At 37.2% G+C, this 17582-nt stretch overlaps 1 long non-coding RNA gene across 1 annotated transcript; it reads right to left on the reverse strand.

Annotated features, from left to right (window-relative positions):
* Positions 1–6422: 6422 nt before the first annotated feature.
* LOC131424388 (uncharacterized) lies at positions 6423–17582 on the reverse strand. Its single transcript, XR_009227294.1, has 2 exons — positions 13028–17582; positions 6423–7320 (listed from the first exon to the last, which is right to left on the reverse strand). It is a non-coding gene; the product is annotated as an uncharacterized LOC131424388 (long non-coding RNA).

Raw genomic sequence — 17582 nt, forward strand, 5'->3', positions numbered from 1 at the left:
TGCTGTCTCGTATCTTCTTTAAGGTTCCATTCCATCTGTCTAAGGTATTCCTTGAGTTCTTTATATGACCATTTTTCTGCTGACTCTAGGTCCTCCTGAATATTTAGGCTGTCCTTCATTGTTTGTACTCCTTTTCTTCCTTGCTTTTTTATGCTGCTCATGTTACTTCTTGTTCTGTTTGACTGCTGAGTTACTGTTTACTCTTATAGATTTATTTGATGCTTGAGAGGAAACATATTAGAAGGGAAGGGAAGAAGTCACTAAAGAGAATGAGAGTAGGCAGGTAGAATTCAAGGAAGGGGGAATAAGAAGATTGAAAAGAAATGAAAAGACAAAAGAAACAAGAATAACAAAGATTAGATAATAAAGAAAGAAAGAAAAGACGAAAAAAAAATTTTAACAAAAATAATAGTGATAATAAAAAATGAAAATTAAAATTAAAAAAAATAATAATAATAAAATAAAAAAAATTAAAAAAAATAGAAACATTGAAAAAAAAATTTAAAGAACAACAACAAATAAAAATTGAAAATGAAAGAAAAAGAAGAAAAAAAAAGAAAAAGAAAAGAAAAAAAAATGATAATAATAATAATAATAAATGCAGTCCTAGAGTTCTATTAACTTCTCTTCCAGTAGGTGGAGCTGTGCCCACTGGGCCAAGCTTCTCCTCTCAGTAGGTGGGAACCATTCACTGTGCAGCAGCTCTTTCTCCTAGACTGGGCGGGTCTCCAATCCTGAGTGTCTAGGGCCTTGTCTTGTGTTTCCTCAAGCCAGGCCGTGCTCACCTGTGGCGCTCACCACAATACTGGCTACACGCCAGGTCTGCTGCTCCTGGGAGCCCTGTTTTCATGAACACCTGGGCTCACTCTCCCTGTTTGCCTCCCTCAGACCCTAAGTTTGTAGATCTTGGGGCTGAGATCCCCCAGCGAATTTGCTTGCCCTCCTGTAGCCACGCCCCCGGTAGCTGGTGCAAGAGACCTCAGTTGTCAGCACTGGTGGGAGCGGTAGCCGGGAGTTCCGCGCCGCGAGTCCCGCGCCACTCCTGATTCCCTCGGTCTGGTTATTGCGTTCACAGGAGAGCTGGGAGTGGCCCTTAAGGTTTCCCCGCTGTGTGGAGAGAGATGGCTAGGGGATTACACACCTGTCGCGCTGGTTTCAATGCAGTTATCTCCTCCGCCCGTGACGCCATTTCTCTGCCATGGTGATATCCCATGCAAATGGTGACCGTTTGTTCCCTTTGCCGGATGACCAATGCAACGGGTGGGTCCTGACTGTCTCTCCCAATCCCCGTTTCAGTCCTGTGGCCACTGCCTATGAAGGCTCGGTTGGCTTTTACCTCTGTAAGTTCCTAAGGGCCGGCCAATTATTTCAGCGGGATTGTTAGTGCTGAGTCACACGAAGCAGGCGAACCGGAGCTTAATTGCCTCCGATTCGGGCTCTGTGTGTGTGTTCTGAGGGGCCCAGCCTGTACACCCCAGATCCACGTCAGCTCAGCATTGCCTAGTGATCCTGAGCAAACAGCATTTAGACAGTTTACGGCTCCCTATGCCCGCGCAGTTGAAGATGTCAGAGACTTGATCTCTCTGCGCCTGCCACCATGTTACATCTCCTCAGTAATATTCATGTTGCCCTTACAGCTTCCTGGTATAAGCAAGTTCTTGGGATTATACAAACTGCTGTTTCTGTTTCCAGTCCAGATTTCTAGAAATGAAACTCTGGGCCGCGCTGACGAGCGTCCGCGCTTGTCTGCGACCGTAGCAGAGCCGCCCTGGCCTCCGCAGCTCTTCAGCCCGGTGCCAGGCCCCAGGGGCCCAAGCGGCTGCCCCCGCGGCTCTCCGTCCCCCTCCTCCGGAGCACGGGTCCCCTGGCAGGGGGGTGCAGAACGACCCCAGAGCAGGCTCTGCCCGAAGGTGCAGCGGCGAACAGGCCACAGAGACGCTCGAGGCTGCAGTCCAGCCTTCGGAGGACAGGGCTCGGCACGCAGCCCAGCTCCAACCTCTAGGTGCGGCTGCCGGACAGTGTATACAGAGCCATCAAGACAGCAAGCAGAAAGCAAATGGCAGCTCCCGCGGAGTGGATTTTCGGCACAGAAACCACAGCCCCGCCAGCAATCCCAATCCACAAACTCTCTCTGTATAAAAAATATTCAAAAAAGAAAAAAAAAAAAAAGGCGGGGCGCACTGAGCTTTCTTTGCCTTGGGTACTTACAATCCACTGCTGATTACACATTCAGCTTCTCCGCCCGGAGCGAAGTGAAAGAGGAAGCAGATGGGAGCAAAGCGCCCGCGGCTCTGTGCAGCCAAGCGTCTCTTTTTCGATTTCTTTGTTCTTCCTGCTCCTTGGCAAAGTGGTCTACTACAGATTAACGGTGAAAGGAGCTTTAACAGACTGTGCGAAATCTCTATTAAAGCCGCTGCTTTGAGCACCACGCTCAGCACTTCAGCAACCCCCGTACGCAGCGGCCATCTTCGAACTCAGTGGAGTTTTGATGTGCATTTTCCTGGTTGCTAACAATATTGAACATTTTTTTATGTAGTTGTTGGCCAAGCTATTCGCATTCCTTCTTTTGAAATATATCTGTTTAGTTCTTGAAGTTTTGGTGGTTTGGGTGCTCTTGTTTTTGGTGTTAAGCTTTTTAATTCTTTATATACTCCAGATATGAATCCTGTTGAAGAGCACAATATACAACAACAAGAATGGGATCTCAATTATAATAAGATACACCTATGTATGTATAACGTTTCAAAATAGACTGTCATAATGCAAAATACAAAACGTAATCTACTGTCATGTATATCTAAAAAAGAATAAGTAAAGTTACAAAAATATAACAAAAATAATATTTTTTTAAAAGAATACTTGGCAAAAATTTTCTGCAGTTCTGTAGGCTCTCTTTGCCTGTTCTTAGTTTCTTCAATTTTTATTAGGAATGAATGATAAATTTTTAAAAAAATTTTTCTGCATCTATTGAGATATTCATGTAATTTTGTTTCTTAATTCTATTTGTGATTAATTATATGTATTGATTTGCTTATGCTGAACCATCTTTATCTTTAGAAAAAAACAAATAAATCATGGTGTACAAACTTCTTAATGTATTTGTGAATATAATTAGCTGATATTTTATTAAGGAAATTTGCACCTATATTTATCAGGGATATTGGTCTCTAGTTTTATTTCCTAGATGTATTCTTATCTGGTTTTAGTATTACCATCATTCGGGCTTCACAAGAGTGAATTTGGAAATATTTCACCCCCTTTTATTTCATGGAGTAATTTGAGGAACATTAGCATTAGATCTTCTTTAAAGATGTGGTAGAATTCAGCTGAGCATCCATCTGAAACTGGCATTGTCTTTGTTGAAAGTCTTTTTATTCCTGCTTAATTTCATTGCTTGTCATTAATTTGTTTTGGTTTCTAGATACTCAGGAATCAATTTTGGTAGGTCAACTGTGCCTACAATGTCCATTTCTTCTAGATGTTTCAATTTACCAGAATATAAGATTTCATAGTAGTCTCTAATGATCCTCCAGATTTCAGTAATATCTGTGAGGACATCACCATTTTCATCTCTAATTTTATGAATTTGGGTCTCTCTGTGTTTCTAGGATCACTTAGGTTTTCTTTATCTTGTTTCTCTATTCAAAAGACCACTCTTAATTACCTTGATTTTTTGTATTTTTATTGTCTATTACATTAATTTTAGCTCTGAACTAAATGATTTCTGTTCTTCTGATTGTTTTGGAAATGAATTCCTCCTATTTTTCTAAGTCCTTGTAATTCATTTGAAATTCTCTAATTTTTTTATGTAGACAATGATAGACTTCCCTCTAAAAAGTCTAAAAAATCAAAGTGTCTCAGAGATGATGTTATATGTCAATTATTGTTTAAATAGAGGAATTTATATTTTTATCCTGACTTCTTCTATCTCCCACTCATCATTCAAAAGTGTATTGTTTAATCAACAAGTATTTCTATTTGTAAAGTTTTTCTTACTGTTGATTGCTAACTTCATTCCATTATGATCTGGCTGTTGATTTCCAATTCATTCCATCTGGGATTCAAGAAATTTATAGGTTTCTTGTGTTGGTAGTTCTTCCTTTGTATCCAAAAATATGGTCTCTTTTGGAGAATGTTACATGAACAGCTGGAGAAAAAGTTAATTTAGCTGGATTTTGTATATGATAGATGTCTCCTTAGTCCATTTGATTTATAATATTTATAGGTCTGAAGCCTCCTTAATGAGTTTATGTCTGGATGCCTTATCTATTGGTGGGAGAGATGTGTTAAAATCACCACTATTATTATATGGGGGTCTATCTGAGTCTTTTAAGTCAAGTACTTTAGTTGTGCATAACTAGGAGGACTGACATTTGAGGAATAAACTTTTGCTACTGTTTTATCTTCTTTTGGGGTTGTTCCCTACAGTATAAATTGACATTCTTTTTCTCTTTTGATTAATTAAATCGATGCTTGTTTTGTCGATATGAAAATACATACTCGTTGTGGGACTCCATTTGAATGAAATATCATTTTCCCATTCTTTCAATTTTAGCTTATGGCTCTGGTTGACTATGAGTGTCTTGCAAGCAACATATAGCTATTTTTTAGTTCATTCTTTTTTTTAATTTGGAAAATTAAAACCATTTACATTCAGTGTTATTATGCATAAATGTTTATTAATTCCTGTCATTTTGATATGTTTCTAATGTTTAATTTTCTCATATTTCCCATTTGATTAGCTATTTTCTTAAATGAGATTCAACCATTCACTCATTCTAAAGTTTGTATATAATGACTTCTATTTGCTTTAAGTCTTTTCTGATGTGCTGGCCTAGAACTCATCAATTGTTTTGCTTTCTGCTCACTTTGAAAGTTGTTTTTTTTTTAAAATATCTCCTTCAATTCTGAAGGATAATTCTGCCTGATGTATCAATCTTAGTTGGCAATTCTTTTCCTTTTTAGGCCTTTTTAGGGCCATTTTTTGATGAAGTGTTCTGGAATATCAGGATATATTTGGTATATATATATATATATATATATATATATATATATATATATATATATATACATATATATGTAGTTGTTGTTAGAACATGAGGATGCCACTTTGCCACTTTCTTTATCTCACAAGATCTGGGTCTTTCTAGTAGGTCAGGCAATTGTGTTGTGTACAGCTTAGTATCTGGGATACACCATCTGTTATTGCTCTTTTAGACTTGAAAACTCTGTATTCTCTAAAAGCCAAAAGGGCATGGGAGTAATCTAACTAGAGGCCCTCTGTGGATTTGATATCCATGGTCTTTTTGTTATTTTTCTTTTCTGTTGCTGTGGGAGCAGGGGACCATTAGTAGGACCTGAGGCTTGTCCTAACCATTTCTACTTGGGACCTGGCCATCAGTTTGGGATTTTTTCCCTATTCTTTTTGTTACAATTTTGCTGAAATTCGAGTGGGGTTAGGTTGTGTGTGCAACAAAGTGCATTCTCTTAGTTGCTTGGGGGCTTATCTCAGCAGCACAGTACCTACTATGGAAATTTGTGATCTCATACTAGATTTTCAGCACCACATAGAAAAATGGAAGAATACCCAAAGGACTTAAAAATAGAATATTGCAGATATACAGCCATATCAATGTTTATAGCAACTTCAATTCACAAAAGCTAAATTGTGGAACCAACCCAGATGCCCTTCAGTAGATTAATGGATAGGGAAACTTTGGTGTATATACACAATGGAACATTACTCAGCATTACAAGAGAATAAAATCATGGCATTTGCTGGTAAATGGAGGGAGTTGGAGAATATAATGCTAAGTGAAGAAAGCCAATCCCCAAAAAACAAGGGCTTAATGTTTTCTTTGATATGAGGATGCTGACTAATAATGGCAATGGGGGAGGGAGCATGGAAGGAATGGAGGGACTTTAGATAGGGCAAAGGGGAGGAAGGAGAAGGGAGGGGGAACAGGGGTAGCAATGATGCTGGAATGAGTTAGACATCATTACCCTAAATACATGTCTGAAGACACAAATGATGTGAAAATACTTTGTGTACAATCAGTTGTGGTGAGCTGCTTCTGCCGTTTCTGCAGATTATGGTCGCCATTACAAGATGACGCTGGCTCCGCTGTGGTCTGTGACAAACAACTTCTTATCTGGGAAAGTTGGCACATGATTTTTCACCACCCTGTGAGAAAGCTCCACGCGGCAGCTTTGCATTGGGGCTTGGGATGCTTTATTAAGGCTGGGAGGGGCATCCGAGAGGGAGAAGAAGAACTATCCAGGGCCTGAATAAACTGTTGAAAGAAGATTCTCGAGTTGCGTCTTCCTTGCGGGCAAGGGGTCGCGACAATCAGTGACTTGAAAAATCGTGCTCTATATGTGTATTATGAAATGAATCGCATTCTGCCATTGTACATAACAAATTAGAATAAATAAATAATTTAATTAAAAAAAAAGAAAATGAAAGAATAACAAGAGCAACAAACAATATTAAGCATTTTAAAAAACAGTCCCTAGTATAACATCTATGGCACTAATAACCACACAAACAGGCATATTGAAGTCAGCTATTAATAACAGCAACAACAAATAACTGTGAACTAGAGATAGCATTAAAATAAACTCCAGGTATCAATTATGGAATACACAGTATTCATAACTATGACAGCATATATAGTGGGGAGAGAAATTATATAAACTAAGTAATGTAAAGGATGTTAAAAACATTGTTGGCAGTGGCAAATGAATCATTGCTTTGAACTTTTTCACCGTGGACAACTAGACTGCCCTTTTGGGTTTATCTCATACAACAGTGCTAAAAGACATGCTCATTTGCAGGTGGCCACTCTTAATGACAAAGATTCTGTGTCTTGTGTGGGATTTATAAGTTCTACTGCTTCAGATGCCTGCAGCCATAGTGTGAAAGAAATATAGGCATGCTGAACAGCCATGAGGTGCCAGGTATCTGAAGCAAGATGAAAATATCACACAAGTAGATACGCCCCAATTAGTCTGCTCCTGCTGACTATGTCTCCCTTGAAAAAGCCTTCCTGACAATAAATCTCTTTGATGTGCTTCCCTTTAAATAAAGGATTGGTGGGCTTTTTCCTTTGTTGGAGTTATTACCCTGTGGGGTGTTCCTGGAGGAGCTGCATGGGTGGCGTTCCGGAGAGTTCCCGGGGAGTGTGCTGGTGGAGTTTGGAAATAAAGTTTGTTCCTGCTTGAGTGGCTCGTGATTTGTGCCCAGCCAGACTGTGGCAATGTGCAGTCTGTGTGCCCTTGGCCAAGTCATTGCATCTCTGAGGCCCAGCTTCATCATTTCTTAAATGGAAATAATTTCACTTTAGTTAAAGGCAATTAAGAAAATCAAAAGTGATATGTATGAAATTACATGCTTATTTTGAGAATACCTGTACACATGAGCATGAAATATTATATATCTGGGATCTTGACAGCAATTTTCCTTACTAAATACATTGTGAATAACAATGTTCTCCAATTTAAAACAAACACCACAATATCTTTATAGGACACATATTTATTTCTACAGCATTACCATTAGTGATCTGGTAATTTACATCTATCCAATGACATGCAATTCAGTTCACAACTTCCAAATACAGTAGTCTCATATACCAGCTTGCATATTGTTTCTTGGGTGCTGGGAGTCTGTTCAGTATACTGTCTGCCTCCTATCTACCTCTAAAACACCTGCCTCTTTTTCTGTCTCCAGTATTATTGTTTATGGTCTGATATTTTTCATTCCATAACATCTAAACACATTCTAATCAGCAAGAAAAGCAGTCACATCTGGAAGAGGTGAGAGATTGGCAGAGCCATAGTTTCTCAAGCCTCTCCCTTCATATCTCTTAGATTGTCTCTTCCTCAGTTCTGCTGAGTAAGTTCTGCTGAGTAAGTTTTACCTATGTACTGATGGAGCGGGAGAAGCTCTTCTGTGCCTCTTTCTTTTATGGAATCTATGACCCAGTTATCCTTGGAGTGAAATAATGGGTATTGATTTGATGGGAAGCTTGTTGGTCTAGGAACAGAGTCAGTGTAGTGTTTGCTTTACTCTTCTAAGGTAGCTTTGGAGGCAGCTCTGATGTAAGCCATAGCTCACCATTATGGGCATTGGAGCTCATTCAAATTCCAGTTCGGACCCCTGTGAGCTATGTGAATGAAAGTCTCCCATGCTCACAGAATCTCTGTTTCCCTATTTGACAAATAAAAAATAAGAAACTCTGCCCTCTGTTCCCCAGAATTTGGGGGGTGGGGGTGGGAGTGGAGTGCTAAATAGCAAATGTTATGTACTTTCATTTAGTTATGTCATGATGTGTGTTTGGTATTTCAAAATGTTTATATTGTACTCCCTAGTTTATGCTTAGTCACTTGTGACGTTAGGTCAACATTTTAAAATATTTAAGAGGCTTGACTTTCAAAGACAAACTATCTTATTGTTTGATGAAATATCAGAAGTTTAATAATTTTATATGAAATTCAGAGATACACTTTTTCGCCTAAGTCATGAATTTCCATCCAGTCTGAGAATCCAGCATGTTGAGCTATGTTTTGGATAAATTCTTCATTTTTTTTCTTAATCCTATCTGTACGTGGGGACTACCAGATGTTGTGTTCTTATATGGGATTCTGTGCTGGGGGGTTATGAGTTTGGGGGCAGATTTGTTTGTTTTCTTGTTTTCAGAGGCTTTCAACTTGCACAATTGAAAAGGATTCCCCTTTCTGTTTTATAACTATGTTCTTTTGTATGGAGTTATTTCTTTCATTTGGGGATTTCTCTGTATTTTTCATATATGAGTAGATTCAGGGGTGTGACCTAAGGGCCCCCTCTGGTTGATCCTCTTTGGGGCCTGGTGGTTGGCTTGAGGTTTCTCCTCCTTATTTCTATGTGTTGAAGTAATTTTGAGGCTGAGGTGCAGCTACTACATGTATGAGGTGAGATTTGTTATTACTGGGCTGAGTTGTGAGAATTGCTTGGGAGCAGGATGTCTGTGAACCTGAAATGACCCACTCACTTTCCAACCCCAATTCCAGGAAGCGGTGAGCCAGGAACAGCACTATTGTTATCAACAGTCATATAGTCTTAAGGTAAATGTTCAAATCACTATTAGACAGCAGGGGTCTACTACATTGCCAGCTGTATTAATAATCATAACAACATGAATGAGGTACAAATTCCATAAACTGTATAATTTTGTATTTAATGAAATTACAGTTTCTTTTCTGAAAAGAAAACAGAGTCGAAAGGTTAGAAAAAATTTGAAATGTTTTAAAAAGTGAAGACAGGAGAGGCAGAAGATAGATCACAAATGTTGAATATAAAGAAAGAAATAAAAAATTAACTGAAAGTAATTTACCAATTAAAAAGATGAAAAGAGAATAGGAAAATTTGATTGTTATTTGGAGAAGAGAGTGATGAAGGGGAAATAAGACGAACAAAATCCAAGGTACAGCAAACAAGCAAATGTAAGATCAAATTCAAATCCATGTATGAATATTTCAGTCCTACTGAAACCAATGCTAAATAATAAACAGGTACCAAAGAAAACAGTTAAAGTTAAAGCAAAACTATGTGAATATATACATATATCAAACCTATTTGGGCTGTGAAAATACTCACATGCATACAAACACATATACACCCTCACAGACACACACACAAATCTGGCACAATGGAAAGAATTTAAAAATAATAAAAAACAATAAAATGATATTTGAAAAAATTAAAGTTTTTAAATTTGTTTTTAAATGCACATGACAGTAGAGTGTATTTTGATTTATTATACATATATGGAGTACATCCCATTCCAATTAAGAATCCCATTCTTGTGGTTGTACATAATGTGGAGTTATACTGGTTTTATGTTCATTTATAAGCAAAGAAAAGTTATGTCTGATTAATTCTACTGTCTTTTTTATACACATCCCCATCCTTTCCCTTTATTCCTCTTTGTCTAATCCAGTGAACTTCTATTCTTCTTCTCTCTACCCTTCCTTGTTATGGATTAGTTTGCATATATCAGAGAGAATATTTGGTCTTTGGTTTTTTGGTACTGACTTATCTCACTTAGCATGATATTTTACAATTCCATCTATTTACTGGCAAATGTTATTCTGTTTTATGGCTGAGGAATGTTCGAATCATTGTGCATATATCCCACATTTTCTTTATTCAGTTATCTGTTGAAGGACACCTAGGTTGGTTCTATAGCTTGGTTATTGTAAATAGAGCTCCTATCCATACACATTGACGTGGCTGTGTCACTATAGTATGCAGATTTCAAGTGCTCTGGGTATAATGTGAGGAGTGGGATAACTGAACTAAATGGTGGTTCCATTTCAATTTTTTAAAGAAAAACTGCTTTCCAGAGTGGTTGCACTAATTTGCAGTACCAACACCAATGTATTCCCCCCATATCCTCACCAGTGTTCTTACTAATTGCCATTCTGACTGGAGTGAGATGGAATCTCAGTGTAGTTTTAGTTTGCTCTTCAAAATTAAGCAATAAAATTATATGGAAGATTTTTCATATTTTTTGAGCATTCCGTTTTCTTCTATGAAGTACCTATTCAGTTTCTTTTCCCATTTATTGATTGGATTATTATTATTATTATTATTATTATTATTATTATTATTATGTTTTTTGAGTTCTTTAATTTTAAAACATAAAGCAAACAATATATTTTTAAATGGAGCGAACATGGAGTAAAAATGTAAAAATATTCATGAGAAATAAATGGCTTCTTTCCACTGAGGAAACTGTTGACAGAGATGGATTTTCATTCTTCGTATTTATTTTTTGCTTCAGAAATCAAGGATTAAGGTTTGAGTATCATTAAGCCAATCTTCTTTGCATTCTTCACTTAGCTAGCTGTCAGACATTGTGAATAGGAGCCCAATCTGGTTGTAGTAGCTCTCAATTTCCATTCTCTCAGGGTAGGGTGAGATACACTGAGGAGTGCTGACAAATTGTAAATTCTGTAGTGAGAATGGTGCAGACTTCTAAATTGGAAGTTTTGGTACTTGTGATTTAGTTTTGGTCATTTGCTGTTATTTTTTTTTTTTTTTTTTTTTTTGCCTGGAGTTTAACTGTACTGAAAGTGCAATTAGTTCATTAAAAGAATGATCTGATGCATGAATTTTAAGTATTTTTATAGCAATCAAAATTAAGTTTCTCTGAAGAAAAGGCTGTACCTCATGTTAAGAAATACCTATGAGATAGACTGTCAGTAAGATGGTGAAGTACAATATTCTTCATTTCCTTTTGCTCAAGAACAACAATAAGAGAAATAACTAGAAATGAAAAAAGTTCCAGGAGACTTAAGAGTCCACCACAGCAACACCATGGTGTAAAAGCTCAAAAATATCTTCTCCAATGCTAGGAAGAACACAGCCATTTTACCTACAGCTTTCTGTTTTCCCGTCTCATTATAATAATCATCCGCCATAATCAAGAATGATTCAACATGCATGGATCAATAAATGTGATACATCATGTTAACAGAATGAAGAACAAGAATCACAGAAGCATTTTAATAGGTGTAGAAAAAACATGGGAAAGATGTTCCATAGCTTTGTTCTAGCAATGCTTTGTTTACAATCCCTTTTTAATTTACACTTAAGAATCAAACATATTTATGGGGCACCATTTCATGTTTTGATACCTGTGTATTTTGTGTAAAGTTCAAATCAAGGTAAAAATACCTATCTCCTCAAATGTTTCTCATTTATTAGTGATGAAATACTCAATGTCCCTTCTTTTAGCTGTTTTGAAAATGAGAAGTACATTGTCTATCACTACCCTACTGCACAACATAATTCCAGGACTTATTTTTTCCAGTCTATATGTTAGTACCCATAACTCAAATTTGCCCCAACCCTCATTCTTGAGCCTACAATAAACAGTCTCTGGCATGCTTCTCTCCCTTATATTCTCTCTCCCTCTCTCTCTCTCTCTCTCTCTCTCTCTATATATATATATATATATATATATATATATATATATATATATATATATTCTTTCTTTGCTTATTTCATTCTTTCTCCTTTGAATTGGACACCAAAGAGCAAAAAAAAAGTTAAAAAAATAAATAAACTGGTAAGATTATATCATTCTAAAAATATTTCTTCACTCCACATGAAATGATCTAGAAAATAAAAACATACTTATTGAAGGGAAGAAAATATTTATAAACCAACTTACCAATAAGGGATTAGTATCCAAAATATATAGGAACACAAAAACAAATAAATATCAACACAAAAACCAAATCAAACTAACCAAAACTTCAAAATCTTATTAAAACGGCCAAGGTAGAAAATAAATGAAATTGGAGACCATCATGCTAAATGAAAATAGGCCAGATCCAGAAACTTGAGGATGGAATGTATTCTCTGATATGTAGATGCTAGACCAAAATAAGGGAAAAAAATAAAGGGAAGATTCCACAACAATAGAAGAAATTAGTGGAGGAAAGAGACTGAGTGGAGAGTGAATACATGGGAAAAGTGAAGAACTCTGAAATAATTCTGACCAAACTTTCTTATGTACATATATGAATATAGTACTCTGAACCTACCTTTGAGTATATCCATAAGAATCTAATTTGAAGGGGAAAAAAACCTATAAATAATAGAAGGAATATCAGTAGAGTAGAAGAAAGGGAAAGGGGAAGCACAGGGGACTGAATTAGAGCACATTAAATCAAAATGAATCCAAATATTATGTATAACTGAATTCAACTAATAAAAAATTGACAAAGAATATGAGTAGATATTTTTCCAAAAAAATGCAAATGGCCAACAGATATATAAAGACAATTCAAAATCACAATGAGATATCACCTCACATCTGTTAGGATTGTTGTTATCAAAGTCAAAACACAGCAGACGTTGGCAAAGATGTAGAGAAGAGGAAATCTCATTCCGTGATGGAAATGTAAATTGGTACAGCCATTACAGAAATGACTGTATTTTCAGCTTCCTCAAAATATTAAAATATAGACCTACCATATGATCCAGTAGCCCTACTTCTTGGTATATAGCCAAAGAGATGAAATCAGTATGTCCAAAAGGTGTTCACACTCCATATTCACTTCAGCATTATCTGCAATAGTCAAGAAAGGACACCAACCTAAGCAGCCACTAGTGGCTGAGTGCATAATTCAAATGTGATTTACACATAAAATAGAATATCGTTCAGCCTTAAAAAAAAAAAAATAAGACCTCCTACTACTTACCACAATATGGAATGAGGCCGGAGGACTTTATGATGAGGGAAATAGCCACACACACAGAAAGTTCTTCACTATGTAATCTCACTTACATGTGGAATCTTACAAAACAAACCAAAAAGCCTCCAACTCATAGCAATAGAGACTAGAATGGTGATTGTTTGGGGCTGGGATGCATTGTCTACATAAATCACAATGTCATGTTTTACACTACAAATATGTATAGTTTTTATTTCTCCATCATTCCTCAATAAAGCAATTAATAATAAGAAACCTATGAACTGAGAATAAGCATAAGAGAGTAAAGGAAAAAATTAACCACTCAGGGTCCACTGGGTAGTAACAGAATCTTTGGGGGTTTTACACAAATGTTCAGACAATACCTTATGAATTGTTGCTGGGCAAGAGAAATTGTTCTTCCATGATATGCTGCATGGCCTGGTGCTGCCTCTCTGGTACTCACTCTCTTGCTGTGTTAGTAATAGCTGTGGTCTCAACCTACAAATCTTCAGATCATCTGGAGTCACTTTTAAAAATATAGACTTCCAGTATTCATTGTGGGCTTATTCAATGAAAGTCTCTATGCCCTGCTAATAACCCAGAAGAAATCAGCTGGGTGTTGGTGCAAAGGTGGATAAGCACTGGGTACTGATAAGTTGTTAAACTTCAGAAGTTGAAGAATAAATGTTCAAATTTGATTCTTCTGTTTATTAGACATGGTACACTACAAATGAGCTTGTAACTCTCTGACTTCATTTCTTTTGCATGTAAAACAGGACAAATAAGTAAATGCATCAATGTGAGGATTAATTATAGTGTAGATATCAACCACCTGACCCAGGCATGGCACATACATGACAGCTATGATTGCCATCAGTTTGTGAACACAAGTCAGAGATATTTGAAGATTCTTATGGCTCTGTAATATATAATAAATATAATGATAATAAACTGAATAACAGTCTGAATCATTCCGAACGTGTAGATCAAATGCTGATCTTCTTCAGCTAATATCTGCACTTTCTTTCTCCTTTCCAGTTGTCAAAAGCCTATGGCCCTGTGTTCAATGTGTATTTGGGTACGAGGCCCACTGTGGTGTTGCATGGATATGAAACTGTGAAGGAAGCCTTGATTGATGGGGAAGTATTTTCTGGAAGAGGCAGTTTCCCTGTGGTTGACAGAGTTACTGAAGGACTTGGTAAGTGTGCATGCATGTGAGGTGGCTGAGCAATGGTCATGGGGAGGAGAAGAATGAAAAAGAGAAAGCCACATTGAGCTTGACCAAATCTATGGCTACCACGAGTCAACGTCCTCTACCCCGACTGGGATATCCTTCCTAGATTGTGCTCCCCCTCATTTAAGAAAAAGGATAAGCACTTCTCATTTCATGACTCTGCAGAATTTTGGGATAGTGAAGACAAACACTGAGTTCAAGAGGAAGCCTGCTGCCTTGTAGAGGAGTTGAAGAAGACCAAAAGTGAGTGATTCATCATATCGCCATCCTTAACAGAGTGTTCTTTTCTGTTTCTAATGGATACATTTCAGCAAGAGCCAGACCTATAATTATTGGTCCATTCAGTCCTTATGGAGAAGGGATGATTTGAAGCAGAGAGCCCGAGTTGGTTTATCTTTGCTGCCTGTGCTTTATCAGTGTTTTCAAATCATTGCATAATGAAGCTTTATCAATGTTTTCAAATCACTGCATAATGAAGACACAGAGTTTAGAGATGTATTATCTTAAAATTTTAAAGATCAGAGTTTCCCCCATGGCATATTTTTGAGTTTCCCACTCCACAGCTTCACCATTGTCCATTGGACACAGTGGAAGTAACTGCTTTAGACCCTGTGGAGCTGAAGCAAGTGTTGTATGCTTTCACTGTATTGGACTGTGGTTGTCCAGTCACTTTTGCTGTCTCACTTCTCACAAAGTTTCTTCCAAGGCCAGTGCCTACAATTTCAACTAGTAATCATACTAATCTATGGTTTTCCACTCCTTGATAGTCTCATTAATCATGATTATGGTAATCACCTCTCCCTGTCTTTTCTACTAACCCATGAAGTGCTTTTCACAGTGTCTCTGATTCTCAGCTTGAATCTCGATTGCTCCATTTTTAAATTTCTCTTTCAAATTAACTAAAAAGAAAGACTAAAAATCAGACTTTACAAGTGAATGACACATAGAAATTCCCAGGCTTCCCAAATTACCCTTTAACTCCATAGCTGAAATAAATCTTTGTTCTCGAAGCTTAGAATGCTGGAACGTTTAAAGAGCCTGTCAATGGAGTACATGACTTGAAAGCTTTAGTCTTACCCAATGCTCTATGCTTTCTTTGCATCATTTTTTGTTTGTTTGTTTTTAGATTATTCTATTGTGTTTTTTATTAACATGTAATCAGTCCACATTAATGAAAGTCACTATGGTATTCGCACACATGTGTGCAGCATATACTGTTAAAATTCATCCTCTCCATCTCCCTACCCTCCTCACCACCAGCACACACACATCCCCATCTCCACAAATCACTCTTCAACTTTCAGGTTCATATCTATTTTACCTTCCACACATAAGAGAGACCATGTAATACTTGTCTTTCTTTTTCTCACCTCCTACTTACAAAGGTCTTCAGTTCTCTCTTCTTTGCTGCAAATGACAAGATTTTTTTATTCTTTATGAGTGAATACAAATATATTGTATATATGTAACAGATTTTCTTTATTCACACATAATTTAATATGATATCATAGTTATTATGAATAGTGTCATATTATTTTCAACATGCAAGAATGTATGTTGCATGTTGATTTCATTTCTTCCATCTGTGTACCAGAGGCAGGACACCTGGATTATATGGAAGATCTGTTTAAATTTGAGGAAACTCCATACTCTTTTCCAAAATGGCTATCCTGATATACGTTTCCACCAACAGGTATAAGGTTTAATTTTTCTGCACACCTCTCCAAAATTTGTTATTTGTTGTGATGGCAACAGTGGTAATTTTGGTTTCTTATTTTTGTTTTTGTGTTTTGATGTTAGCCATTTTAATCAGGGCATAATGATATCTCTTGGTATTTTTGATTTGCATTCCCCTGGTGGCTCATGATAATGAGCATTTTAAAAATATATTTATTGGTTAGTCATATTTCTTCTTTTGAGAAGTGCCTATTAAGATTATTTTCCCATTTTCATTGTATTACCTGGTGTTTTTTGTTAAGTTTTCTTTGTTCCTTACCTTTGTCAATTTTAATCCTTTGTGATATGAATAATTGGCAAATATTATCTCCTATTTTGTAGGATGTCTACTCAGTCTGTTGACTGTTGTGTGAGAGCTTTTAAGTTTCATCTAATCTACTTGCCTATTTTTGCTTTTAGGGTCATATACAAAAAATATATATATATTGCTGAGAGCCACGGCCGAGTCTGTATGGCCCCTGGCATTTTGCCAACAGTATTGATTGACAGGCGAGGCATTACTATCCGCCTCTGCCGCAACTTTTGAGTTCTCGCACTATTTTGTTGTTCTCATGGGGATTTCCGGGGATTCCCCGAGAGTTCCCATTGGTTGGGGAAGTGCAGGAGGAGGGATTTCCGGGAGAGATATTTCCGGCTGGGGGTTCCTGGACAAGCCTCCTGGCGCGTTCGGGAGGATTCCCCGGGAGCTGTGTGAAGTGTTTTCCTGCAGTTTAAAAATAAAGTTTGTTCCTGCTTCAGTGGCTCATGATTTGTGCCCAACCAGACTGCGGCATTTGGCGGCCCATTCGGGGAACGTCTGAAGCTTCTGGGTAAGTGAAATTGCTTGCCCCTAAGGGAAGGCGAGAGAATGGGTGACCATTTTAAAAAACAATGTGTTCTTGTTTTGATTTGTTTTGTGTTTGTTTCAAGCTGCCTATCCCTAGAATTTTCTCAGGCAGATTGGGAAAAATGGTTGGCTCAAGGTTTGAAGTTGTTCGCCCCTGAGGAAGAGATAGAAATAGACCACAAATGCACATGTCAAGAAAATAGGAAAATTGATACAACGATTTTTTGTTCCGGTTTTGTTTCATTCTGTTTCAGTTTTGTTTTGTGTTATCTTACTGGGTTGCGTTATCTTTATAACAGATTAGAAATTAGTAAAAAACAAACTGAAAGAGTGTTAAGTAAATTGTTAGAGGTTCAGACCATGGAGAAAGACATTTTAGATCAAGCAAAAGAGAAGGTCTCTCAAGCTAGTCAGACAGAGGAAGAAAATTTAAAGGAAGAAAGCTTAGAGGAGAAACAGCTATTAGGGAAAAAGCTACAACAGGAGGCTGCTACTAACACCGTTCTATCACCAGAGGGCGTAATTCAACCAACA

This window comes from Marmota monax, unplaced genomic scaffold, assembly GCF_021218885.2.
Source record: "Marmota monax isolate L192 unplaced genomic scaffold, Marmota_monax_Labrador192_F-V1.1 WCK01_AAM20220418_F8-fsc00004, whole genome shotgun sequence".
In the NCBI taxonomy this organism is placed as follows: Eukaryota; Metazoa; Chordata; class Mammalia; order Rodentia; family Sciuridae; genus Marmota; species Marmota monax.